General features: G+C 45.2%; 1 long non-coding RNA gene across 1 annotated transcript; it reads left to right on the top strand.

The window, feature by feature from the left end:
• The first annotated feature begins 5,489 nt into the window (after positions 1–5,489).
• On the top strand, positions 5,490–7,444 carry LOC120696109. The gene is made up of 2 exons (XR_005684013.1): positions 5,490–6,971; positions 7,160–7,444. It is a non-coding gene; the product is annotated as an uncharacterized LOC120696109 (long non-coding RNA).
• Positions 7,445–11,708: the final 4,264 nt, after the last annotated feature.

The following is an 11,708-nucleotide window of genomic DNA, read 5'->3' as shown; positions in this document are numbered from 1 at the left end:
TTTGTCTGCTAGATGAAAAAGTAGATCTTCCAATATATGGAATTACCGATCCAGATCCTTACGGTATTAGGATTATGAAGTGCTATGCGAAGGGATCTATCAATTTGGCTATGTGCAATGTTCACTATGCCACTATCTCTATACATTGGCTTGGAATCACCACACTATGCCACTATCTTGCCGTATGTCCTTTACGCAGTAATGGCATTGCTAAGTAAGAAGTATAATAAAAAATTTCATATTTTTTTTCGGGATATCAAACCAAAAGTCTTTTTTTTCCTTGATCATTATCCCATTACTTTGTAAAAGCTCATAAATTTTCTTAGTGGCTTCAGACGGTTTTAGGTCTTCAGCAATGTAGTATCGAGTCCTAAAACATCTCAGTTGATGTTCTGATAGAGTCCAAGCCCTGATAGGGTAGCCAGGATTTTGTCCTTTGCGTAACTAACATAGTCACTGTACCGAAAGCTGGCTTCATCCTCTGGTACATCATCTTTATTAACAGCCCATTCATCGCCTTGCCAATTCATTGCTGACAAAATTGCATTTACCTCATCTGCCTTTGTCTTAGCACATTTACTTGCTTCCCTTGCCATCCCTAGTTCTCTTGATGCTTCTTCAATTAACTTAGCTATTGAATCTGTTAAAGCATCAGCTTCCTTAGATTTTTCTTCAGCTTCCTTAGCCCTCGCATGCGCCTCATTTGTATTTACAGAGAGAGCATTATTGTTTGCGTGTGTGGCCTCTTCAGCTGCTTTTTTGGCACGCTTACTTGCCTCGTCACCTTCAAGTTTTGCTTTTTTTTCCTTTTTCATCGCCTCAACAACATTATCCTGTTTCTATCTGGCATTATTCTCTGCCAACTCTACCTCCTTGCGGGTCAATGCAATGATATCCTTTATAGCATCATCTATTGCTGAAGGTGAAGGTTTCAACCTTCTAACAGACCGGTCTCCTCCCTTCCTGGGAGCTCCAGGAATTATTTTTGCTGCAAAGAAAATTTTGCTGCAAAGAGTCGAAACATTTGTGATGCAGGTGTTGTTTCACCTTCTTCAGACTCTGATTCATCTTGGCGAGTCATCCTATACATCAACAGTGGCTCCCTACTGAATGAAATCACCGAGACGCAAGCCTCCGATCATTGAACCATGATTGTTCCTCAAATTTGAGCTCAACTGAAATCACAATGTTAGAAAATATGAAGAATCGAAAATATGGTCTATCAACCTTGTGGACTCAGAGGATTGACCATGTGCTGCACTTCAACAAGAAAGCAACATATGAAATCTTGAACACCCTTGGCAAGGACTGCGCTTATCGTACCTACATACCATGTCTTATTGAGCGTGTGAAGGAGAGTATGGAAAATGCTAGAGGTATACATTTCTTGTCCTGTGTTTTTTCTGATCATACTTATACTTTATAATTCCATTTGCTTATTAGCATATTTATCAACATATGTTTTTTAGGAAACGGTTCTACTTCAAGTAGCGATCCTTCTGTTGCCCCTTTAAATAATGCACGCATGTTTGCATTTAATCAATTGGCGACAAATGACAAATAATTTTGGTCAAAATGATTTGGTTGATGTTGGGCTGCACGGAAAAGTATACCCTGTTGTTCTTGAAGGAAAGCATGTGGCTGTGAAAAGGTTGTATCCTTTAGAAGACAAAGATTTTTTTTGCACATGTATGTTGCCCAACTCCAGTACTATGCAATACTTCAACTTTTATTAACTGCGATGAAATTCTTCACATTTATGTGTTATTACTACTGACCACTTTAGTTTGACCTTTTTTTTATACTCCTTGGATTTAGGTTGCTACTGCAGCTGCTTTGAAACATGAAAATCTCTCGGACTTTCTTGGTTATTCTAATGAAGGCGATGAGCACCTACTGGTTTATGAGTCCAGTGCTATAGGCTCTCTACATAATGTTTTGCATGGTATGTCCCTAACCACTTAGCAAATCTCATTTTCAGTAGGAAATTTTGTGTCTATGCGCTATCTCGCTGTTGGCTTATGTTTGATGCTGCATGCTGCTGACTATGGTGTATGTGTTGTGGGCTTGTGGAGCATTATGCTGACTGCTTAGCAAATCTCAATAAGCATTAATGAGAATTATACTCAATTGTTGACTGCTATGTGCATGTGTTGTGACTTCCTGTTTGGATCCAAGGGTCTAAAGCAAAATGGCTAAACTTTAGGCATTTTACTTCAGCCCTCATATTTGGATACATGACTAAAAGGTGCATCAAAGGTGCTGAAAAGTGGAAGAGAGAGAAGGGGAGAGGAGAGAGATAGAGAGAAAGTCACCTTTTAGCTCATTCTAGCACCTCTTTGGGTGGCTAAACTGTTTTAGCCCTCTTTTAGCCCTTGTGTTTGGGACTTTAGCTCATAAAGGGCTAAACTTTATCCATTTTGGTTTTAGACCTTGAATCCAAACAGGCCCTTATGTGGAAATCAATGCTTATCATGACTTATGTGGAAATCAATGTTTGGTTTCTTGGCGCACTTGTGGCCCGTGGCACGTTTATTGTTAGCCACACCTAGACAAAGTTTAGCATGAAAGTGCTGACTGAAATAACCATATTTCAATTAGCACGGAGTCAAGGCTGAACAGGTGACCGATTATTTCGGGTTCGGTCTATTTTGTTCAGTTTTCGGTTATCTATTACTATGCTCATAATTTGCCAATGTTGTCTTAACTGCTTCTGTTTTCTTTTTCATTCAACTGTTGCAGGTCCTCAACAAACCCGACATCCTCTTGACTGGACTCAAAGGGTCAAAATTGCCTTTGATGTTGCAAAAGGCCTTGAGTGCATCCATGACAGAGCCAAGTTAGTCCATGGAAATATACAGTCTAGCTATATTCTAATCTTTGATGACCAAAATGCCAAGATTTTAGACTTCAGCATAAGTCAATCTTCAAATCAGCATTATACTGGAAACAAACAATATCATGCTCCCAAGTAATTATTGAACTCTTGACTTGTACTTTGTTTATTGTTTTTACCAGTGACATTTATTATTGTTTTCATCATAAAGAACTGATGGTCTGAAGTAAGGCAAACAAGATTCTCATATCTGAAACGAAACCTAAAAATAAATAGATGACAGCTAGAAATAAATAAGCTTCTAAAATATGGCAAAGAATTAATAGATGAGAGAAGTGATTTGGTACAATGGTACTTGAATCTCGTATAAGTTTTACCAGATGAATTTTCAAATTTTATATTTGTCCTCCACTTGCAGGTATAGCCAGGTAAAAATGTTTATTATGAATATCACTCATCAGATTATCACTTTTAGAATGTCACCTATAAGTATACCAGCCGAGAGAAGTTTAACTTATATTTTTACCACATTTGCGCATGCGCCAACGTGTCATGTCTGTGTGGACACGTTGGCGTCCAGTCAGCTCGGGGTGCGAAATATCCTCTTTGCCCCTAATCTGTTCCACTCTCATCCTCTCCGACAGTCGGGCCCCGCAGAGCCTCTTACTGCCAGACGGGCTCCACTTGTCAGCTTCATCTTCTACCTCTGCTCCTCTAGCACCGGCCCAATCCCAAGCTCCTCCCATCCCTCCCCTCTCCGCTCGGTCCCCACCTGCGTCGCTGCTGCAGGACCCGAGCCGCGCGCGCCTGGGCCTGCGCTCGCTGCTGCAGCGCCTCCGGCCTGCGCCCGCTTGCGTCTGCTCCGGCCAGGCCACCACGACCCATGGCCCCATGGCTCCTCTCGCTGCGGCCGGAGCGCAGACCGCCGACACACGCCGCCCGCAACGACTCGTGCCCCGCAGCTCTTCCTGCCGCAAGCCGCTGACCAACGCCGCACTCCAGGCCCCACGTCCTACTGCCCCACACATTTTTTTGAAAGATTCTGCTGCCTCATGCATTGAGCTGCAGGCCACCGACCCCCATGGCTCCTCCCACGGTAGGCCGCCGACCCACCCCAACTGCCGTGACCCGTGGCTCCTCCCACCGCTCGCCGCGCAGCAGCAACCCGCGGTTCTTAGCATTGCATGTCTCGCGTGGCCTCGCCCCTTGTGCCATGGCCCCGCAGCCTCTCCGCTAGGGATGGAAGGAGTCGCTGGCTCCGTCCGAAGCTTGAAGATGAAGCTGACAAGTGGAGCCCACCTTATACTGAGAAGATCGGCGGGACCTAGCTGTCGGAGAGGGAGGGGGTGAGGGAGAGAGGATATCAAGGGCAGTAAGGACATTTCACACCCCGAGCTGACTAGGCGCTAGTGTGTGATGCTTGTGTGGCTTGTCACGTACGTAAAAATGATAAAATTGTAAGTTAAACTTCTCTCTGCTGGTATAGTTGTAGATGGCATTCTAAAAGTGATAATCTGATGAGTGACATTCGTAATAATGGTAAAAGTGTAAACCCCCCTAAAGGGCACTACCCTTGACCCTTGAGGAATGACAAAATTACACGAATTATCCCTGACTCCCTCCCGTAGGATCGAGAGACTTTTACCTGTATATCCTTATGTTAAGTGCTCTTGACCTCCATACCTCTATTTTTTTCAGTCGCATCTGTATGTTCTACCGCCAACTTATCTTTACCTCTATACCATTTTTGAACGGAATGAGCACTAACAGTGCCTAACGAAGATGGAAAAGACAATTTTGCCCTTATGTTGGGAGGTGCTGGACAGAGAAGTTAGAAGAGTTTGCCCTGGACGGAGGTTGAATAAGGGGGCGGATGGAATCCGGCAAAATCCGGCGAGCTCCCTTGTCGGCAGCCAGAGGGAAGGGGTGGGGGTGCAAGAGGAGACCGAACTCTACCCGTTTGTGCGCTCGGACGGGGCTGGAGGCGGCCAGAGAGGGGTCGCCCACGGTGGGCGGCGGGTGGCGGGCGGCGGCGACGGCAAGCCGCGGCGGCGGTGCACAGGCGAGTCTGGGCGAAGGTGAGCGGGTCGGGGAGCTTCGTCGAGGAGGTGGCTGGGGGGTCTATTGGCGGCGAGGAAGGGCGGAGGAGGGAGCTCAGCGGCGAGCTCGAGCTTGGTGGCGGCAATGGCTAACGGCGGCAGAGGGGGCCGGCCGGAGGCTGGTCCGGCCGGAGGGGGGCAGCCGTAGCGGGGTGGGCCGGAGGGGGCGCTCGTCGGAAGCCGCGCTCCGGCGGCGGCAGGGGCGTCGGCCCGGTCCCTCGCCGCGGGGCCTCCTTGCCCACGCGCCACCCGATCCGACTGGGGGTGGCGTCGGTCCAGGTTTTTTTTTGTCGTTGAGAATATAGATAGAGGGCACATAGGCAATATAGTCATTTCTATTGCTTTGTACCACACTACCACCTGTCAGGCCTTTGCTCCCGTTAATTACTAACGTATTCCGTCCAAAAGAGTATAGGGGTAAAGATAAGTTGGCGGGCCTTTGCTCCCGTTAATTACTAATGTATTCCGTCCAAAAGAGTATAGGGGTAAAGATAAGTTGGCGGTAGAACATACAGCTGCGATTGAAAAAAATAAAGGTATGGAGGTCAAGAACATTTAACACAAGGATATACAGGTAAAAGTCTCCCCTCCCGAAACCCTCTGCACGCCGCCGCCGACCCTCTTCCCGTCGCTCCGCACGCGGCCAGCACGGCAGCGGGCGACACGCAGCCAGTACATCTCTCTCCCTCCCGTAGGATCCCCTCCAGGCCACATCCACTCGGGCCAGCACGGCGGCCGCCGCCATGGGTGCGCCCTGAACGCCTGCTCCTTGCCGCCGGCATGGGTGCGCCCTCGCCGGAACGCGACGCCGGAAGTTAAGGAGATAGATCGAGAATCCTTCAAGACGATCCAATCGGTAGTTCATCGGCGACACCCTTCTCTTCTCTTCTCGCACAGGTTGGAGGTGGTCTGCCGGCCAGAGCTTCTTGGCCCCGCGTGCCCCCCTCCCATCGGCGTATCCTGGGCCGGCGGGGGTCATGGCGCCCTCCCGTCTGCAGTATGTACCTATCTATTCGGCGATGGTCTCTTGATATTTTATTTCACTTCATTATTATACTAAAATTAATTATTATTAAGTTTCAGTCGGCCTTGTTTAGATGCAAGGTGTAAATTTTTTAAAATGGAATCTTTTCACATTTAAAGTATTAAATATAGACTTATCACAAAACTAATTGCAGATTTCGTCCCTAAATCGCGAGACGAATCTAATGAGCCTAATTAAACCGTCATTAGCATATAGTACTGTAGCAATTAATGTAGTAATTTGGTGTCTAATCATGGCCTAATTATGTTCATTAGATTCGGCTCGCAATTTACAAGCAAACTGTGCAATTAATTTTTTATTTCGTCTAGATTTAATACTCCATGCATGTAAGATTCCCATTTTTTAGAATTTTGAATTTTGGGACTAAACAAGGGCTTAGATCAATATGCATGTAGACGTAGCACACAATTTTATCATTCAGTTTCAGGAATGGCAATGGCTCTCGTTGGGGCTAGCTGCTAGCTAGCTAGCTAGGAGCAGAGTACTGGCCGAGATCTGACGGGCCAAGTTGCAAGCACAAGTATTCAGTTGGACTGCAGGCCTGCATTGAGGCTGAGCTTGTTGCTTGTCATTGCTGAGGCATATTTTAATGATGGGGTGCTACAATTAGCAGTTAATCAGTCTGATACAGCTCGTTGTTTCAGTCCGATTTGGTATGAACTAGAGTGTCTGACTAATGTTCAGCCTTACAGTCCAAAAATCTCCTTAGATTTCTGTATTAGATAAATATGCATGTAGATGTAGCACACAGTTTTGTCTTAGTTCAGCTGTTTTGGACTGATGAAAGTTGTAAACTGCATTGTTCTCTGATCCAGCTGTTATAAACTGTAGGCCAAGGTGCAGTTTATTTTCATATGTGTACTTGATCCATCTGCATTGTTCTCTGATGAAAGCTGATGAGCTCACCTGAAGATTCTGAATGTGGCGTTCTGGTGAAAGCTGAGCTCAGTTTATTTTGATTAGTTCGATGAACACACTATCACTTTTTGAGGTACTCGAGCTTCTCCAGCATTGAATCTGAGTCAATGACTGTCTTGTTCGCCTACCTTGTGCATAAGCTATGCTTATATCTTGAGAGGAGATAGATGGTGTTAGGACAGCCTTATGATTTATAAAATGTGGACGGTTTCCTGATTCATCCTGTATTTATTTTTAATGTTTGTTTTATTTGCTCTGCAGGAAGATACCAAGAACTATAGTTCCAGTTTGTGCATCCTGAAACCAGCCATGTCCAATGTCAAACACTGATGCGTGCCCTTTGGTTTTTTTTAGGTCCCTTTTGAACGCTGAAAAAGTCCCTGTTTTATGTGTTTTTCAATTCCTGCATTCCAAATGCTCTGGTCTGTAACGTGAGCATGTGTGCATCTCTGTTCGATCGTGGTCTGTACAGCATCTGTGCTATCTCAAAGACAGGGGCATATTAGATAATTATTCTTTCTCATCCATTCAAGAGTTGTTGTTGAAGCTATTTTGCCAAACACCATTCCCAAAACAGCTCAGCTTCAATAGTTAAGTTGTTGTAAGCTGTTGAGAAAGCTGTTTTCTAAAAAAAACAGCTTCACTAATGGAGCTGAGCTGTGCCAAACAAGCCCTTTCATATGCTGCGACCTGTTCCTGCTTTCTCTTTGTACTGCACCTTGCTACGTTGCTTGAATTTACATGGAAGTACAAGAGTTTGCCGTGCAGACCTTTTGTCAATAACCGAATCACTTGGAATAAGTTTCCCATGTGATCTGCTTGAGCAAATTTTGTTGGCTATTAAATTCTGATTCAGATGTACCCAATGGCTAGGAGGAAGAATGATCAGTGTTGGCACATGACGGATAAGGATGGGGAAAAGGGGAAGGAAAGAAAGAAAAAGACAGATCATAGGAAAAATAACTAAACTACGGCTGGCCGTAGTATCGACACATTTTACGGCCATGCCGTTTTTCAAAAAGTACTATAATACCTTCCAACTAACTTTCTGAATATGGCATATTTTGTCTATGTCTCAATTCTGAAGGTGCCGGGTCATTCTGTGGTTATTTTGGTGGATTCTGGTAGTTTCGCTTCGTTCATCAGTCAAAACTCCGGTTGCATGATAGCAGCCTATGCCGGCCAGAACTTCTGGTCTGACTAGGCGAAGCCGATACCCGACGTAAACAGCTGATCTTAGTCTGACCTTACCTTGAATCTGAATAGTCCTCTCTACCCATTGATCATATCGGTGTTGCGTCCTTAGATGAGCCTAAACCTTAGATATCGTACTAACGTTCCCTTGGATTCGATAACCCTTGGAATACTTTGAGGTGAAGCTCCATCGGTATCCGTACGCTTGCGGATTCTTTCGTGAGGTTATGTATACCCAAGGCTGCTTCCTGGCGCCGTTGCTAATAAATTGGTAGTGACGCTAGGAAGTGCCAACAAGCTTTCTGGCGCCGTTGCCAGGAATGGCAGCTACTTTATCTTAGAACTCAGTTTGTACACGTATCTTTTTTTCCTTGATTTCTACCTTTACCCCCGTAACCCATGCAGCAGTTGTCCCTTTCATCAGCTCACTGCACTCAAGTGCGAGTTCTATGAGCCACCTTCACCTTCACCTTCTGATCCAATTTGCACATCCAGCTACGAACTCAGGTCAGGCTTCATAGCCTTAGTTAAGGAAAATTCCTGTTCTGGGAAGGCTTCCGAGAATCCTTACCTTTGCGAATTTGAGCAAGTGTGCTCATGTCTGAAAATTTTGGGCATGACACACGGGACTCTTAAATAGAAGTTGTTTCCGTTCTCTATTTCAGAGGATGCGAAACAATGGTACTCTAACGTCACAGGAAGCGTACATTGGAACTGGATCAAAATTTGGGACAAGTTTTGTTCCGAGCTCTTTCCGCTCCCTCGTATTTGTGCTCTGCGAGCGAAAGTTTTGACTTTCTGCTAGAACGAGAAGGAATCAATCGGTGTAGCATGGGCTAGATTTACCTTATTGGTTCAATCAGGTCCTGACTTGTCTTTGCCCGAGTATATATTGCTTCAACATTTTTATACGAGGCTTGACAAGGAGTCTGCACACCACCTCAACATCACTTCTGGAGGCTCTTTTGCACATTTAACCCCAACTGAGGGAAGGGAAATCCTAGACAAAATCTTGGATAGAACCTCCTTTGTTTGTGTGCCTGAACCATCCTCAATAGAACTCGAGGTGTGTCATGAGGAAGTTCCAGCGATCGAGTCTGAACAACTAGAAAGCCAATCCGTGGATTCGACTCCTGAACCCTCTCCTGAACTTAAACATGAGAGGCACTAGAGGAAGAGGATCCTCAACCTCTGGAGTTTCTCCATAATTTCGAGGAAGATCTTTTTGAAGATTTCGGAAACACCTCGAATTATTACTATCAGAGATGACCACAAGTCCCTGTCACTCCCTTGGATCCCTCCGAGAAGGAATACCTCTGCGACATCATAAAGGGTCTGACAGTCATGATGAGCAATGAATGGCTGAAAGAAGGAGAGTTGTCCTTGAAACCCATTCATATCAATTCTCCCTCTTCATCTATCCGTTGCCGCATCAAAAATCAAGACGTGGATGTTCTCTATAACCCCACTATCGGAGCGAATCTCATATCGGATGAAATTGTGTTAGCCTTTTTGGGCGACAAAGTTCTAGTTTCAACAGATAGGAAGCTCAAAAGATCCGCAGGCGCATGGAAATACCGTTGTAGCACTTTATCCGGAAGTATTCAGGGTATCGTATTTTCCACGGGGAACGGGGGTGTAACAATCTTCTAACTAGTTCACCCGGAGGAAGAGAGAGAAGGTTAGCACTTGGCTAGTGTGGTTGTATAAGAGAAGAGATACTTAACAGAGATAAACCTGCTCTCACTTGCTTGCTTCGGGCACCAGCTTACTCCTGGTCTGCCAAGAGTATCTGGCTATTAGCTCTGCACCCAACCCTCACGTGGGGGACTACAAAGGACGGACAGGGCTACCCCCACCTACCGCCTAGCCCGACAGACCGTGGAGAAGGTATGCAAACAATGGTAACCTCTAGCCTAGACACCACATCTACGCTTTCGATTACTACTCTAGCCCCGACTCCGTCCAAGACTCGAGCCCTTAGACTAGAGCAACTGTCACGATGACGGATGATGATCCCACAAGCAAAAGATAACGAAAGCTTAACTCTAATAAAAACTCAACAAGTAGACGATAACCTGGATACTTACTCGAAAGAGGCTCGTATCCGCCGAGGTACAAGCAGAGGGAAGCCGACAACTCCGGGCACTCCTCTCGACTTCTCCTCACACACTCTCTAGCCTAGTCTACAAGATAGCTCAAAAGGTGTACTCTCCCCTTCTCCTTCTCTCCAAAATGTGTTGTGTTTGAGGGGTGAGGGAGGTCTCCTTTTATAGCCCAAGGATGTCGGTTCCCGCCAAACCTAATAAGAAAACACCTCAGCACCGCCTTCAGGAGGATAAGGACGAATCTCTCACCAAAGCTTGGGCCAGACAGAGCTTTCACAGGGTCGGGGGACCCTGGGGGTCAGCCGACCCCCAGGTGGCACCTCCCCGACTCTACCTCCCCTGGCTGGCTGATAGGTGGGCCCTGGTCCTATTCCATGGGTGCATCTTGCTTGGCACGTCCGTTTTCTCTGGTTTGTGGGCCTTTTTTTAAGTAAAATGCAGGTAACGATCTTCTATGCTTTTCTTGTGCATTAATTGTGTTTTCTTTTGTATTTCACCTGTGGGTGCCTACATATCACAATTCACCAAAACTCGTGGAATTGATTAGCTAAAAGCCTGCAACTATGTTTGGTGATTGGAATGTTATGAAATGCTGCAGAAGTTGACAGTTGATTTTAGGAGTTAAGGACCGTCAACAACACCCCCACACTTAGCCATTTGCTCGTCCTCGAGTAAAGGTTGAAGGACTAAGGTGGATGCAACTCCCTTGATGTAACATGCATACAAGTTATTCCAAGCTTTTCCTAGACTTGTGAACTTTTATGTGTCTATCATGCTTATCTTGATAATTGAAACTTAGAATGGTTTAAACTTTAGGTTCCTTAGCCTCCTTGCTTAGAAACTTGGGTTTTATGGATTTTCAAAATCAAGTATAGCCTAGCTCCTCAATTTGTTCTCTCGGGTATCTCTTTTTTCTTTTTTCTTTTTGGATTCCTCACCAAGGCAAAGTGTTGCCTTCTTTTTCACCTACCTATAGAAAGACTTATGTGGAGCTAAGGGTAGGGAAAAAGTTGAGGCATACCTGTTCCTCATATATTGCTAAGTCAAAGACCGGATTCTAAGGAGAAATAAGTAATAAACCTTGATCAAGATGTGCATTTATGTGAATATTATTTTTTTGGTGGATGGTGTAAGAACTCCTTTTCATGAACCGTCCCTCTCCTCTCCATTTTCTTTCTTTGGACATAGGCTAGGTCGAGTGGCTGCTGTGGCTCACTGAAGGTTGCAAGATAACCATTTTTTGTCCTGAATGGTTAGCATCCTAGCAGCCCCGTCGCAAGTGCCTTTGCAGTTTAGTGCCCCGATAGCTAAAAGTTACCTTGAAACCCCTGGGGTTCTTGTACCTTGAACTGCATATTAAAATGCCAGAAAAAATAGTTTTGCTTAAACCAGTGAATATAAGGAATGTAGGAGAAATCAGCATGCCTTTGTTTGAAACCAGAAATCGATTCATTTTCATTTTCATTAATAGTGTTTGTATGATGTATATATGATTGACTCTAGCATGA

This window comes from Panicum virgatum, chromosome 2K, assembly GCF_016808335.1.
Source record: "Panicum virgatum strain AP13 chromosome 2K, P.virgatum_v5, whole genome shotgun sequence".
NCBI lineage: Eukaryota > Viridiplantae > Streptophyta > Magnoliopsida > Poales > Poaceae > Panicum > Panicum virgatum.
The sequence above is the reverse complement of the archived record's forward strand: the minus strand, read 5'-3'. Positions and strand labels throughout refer to the sequence as shown.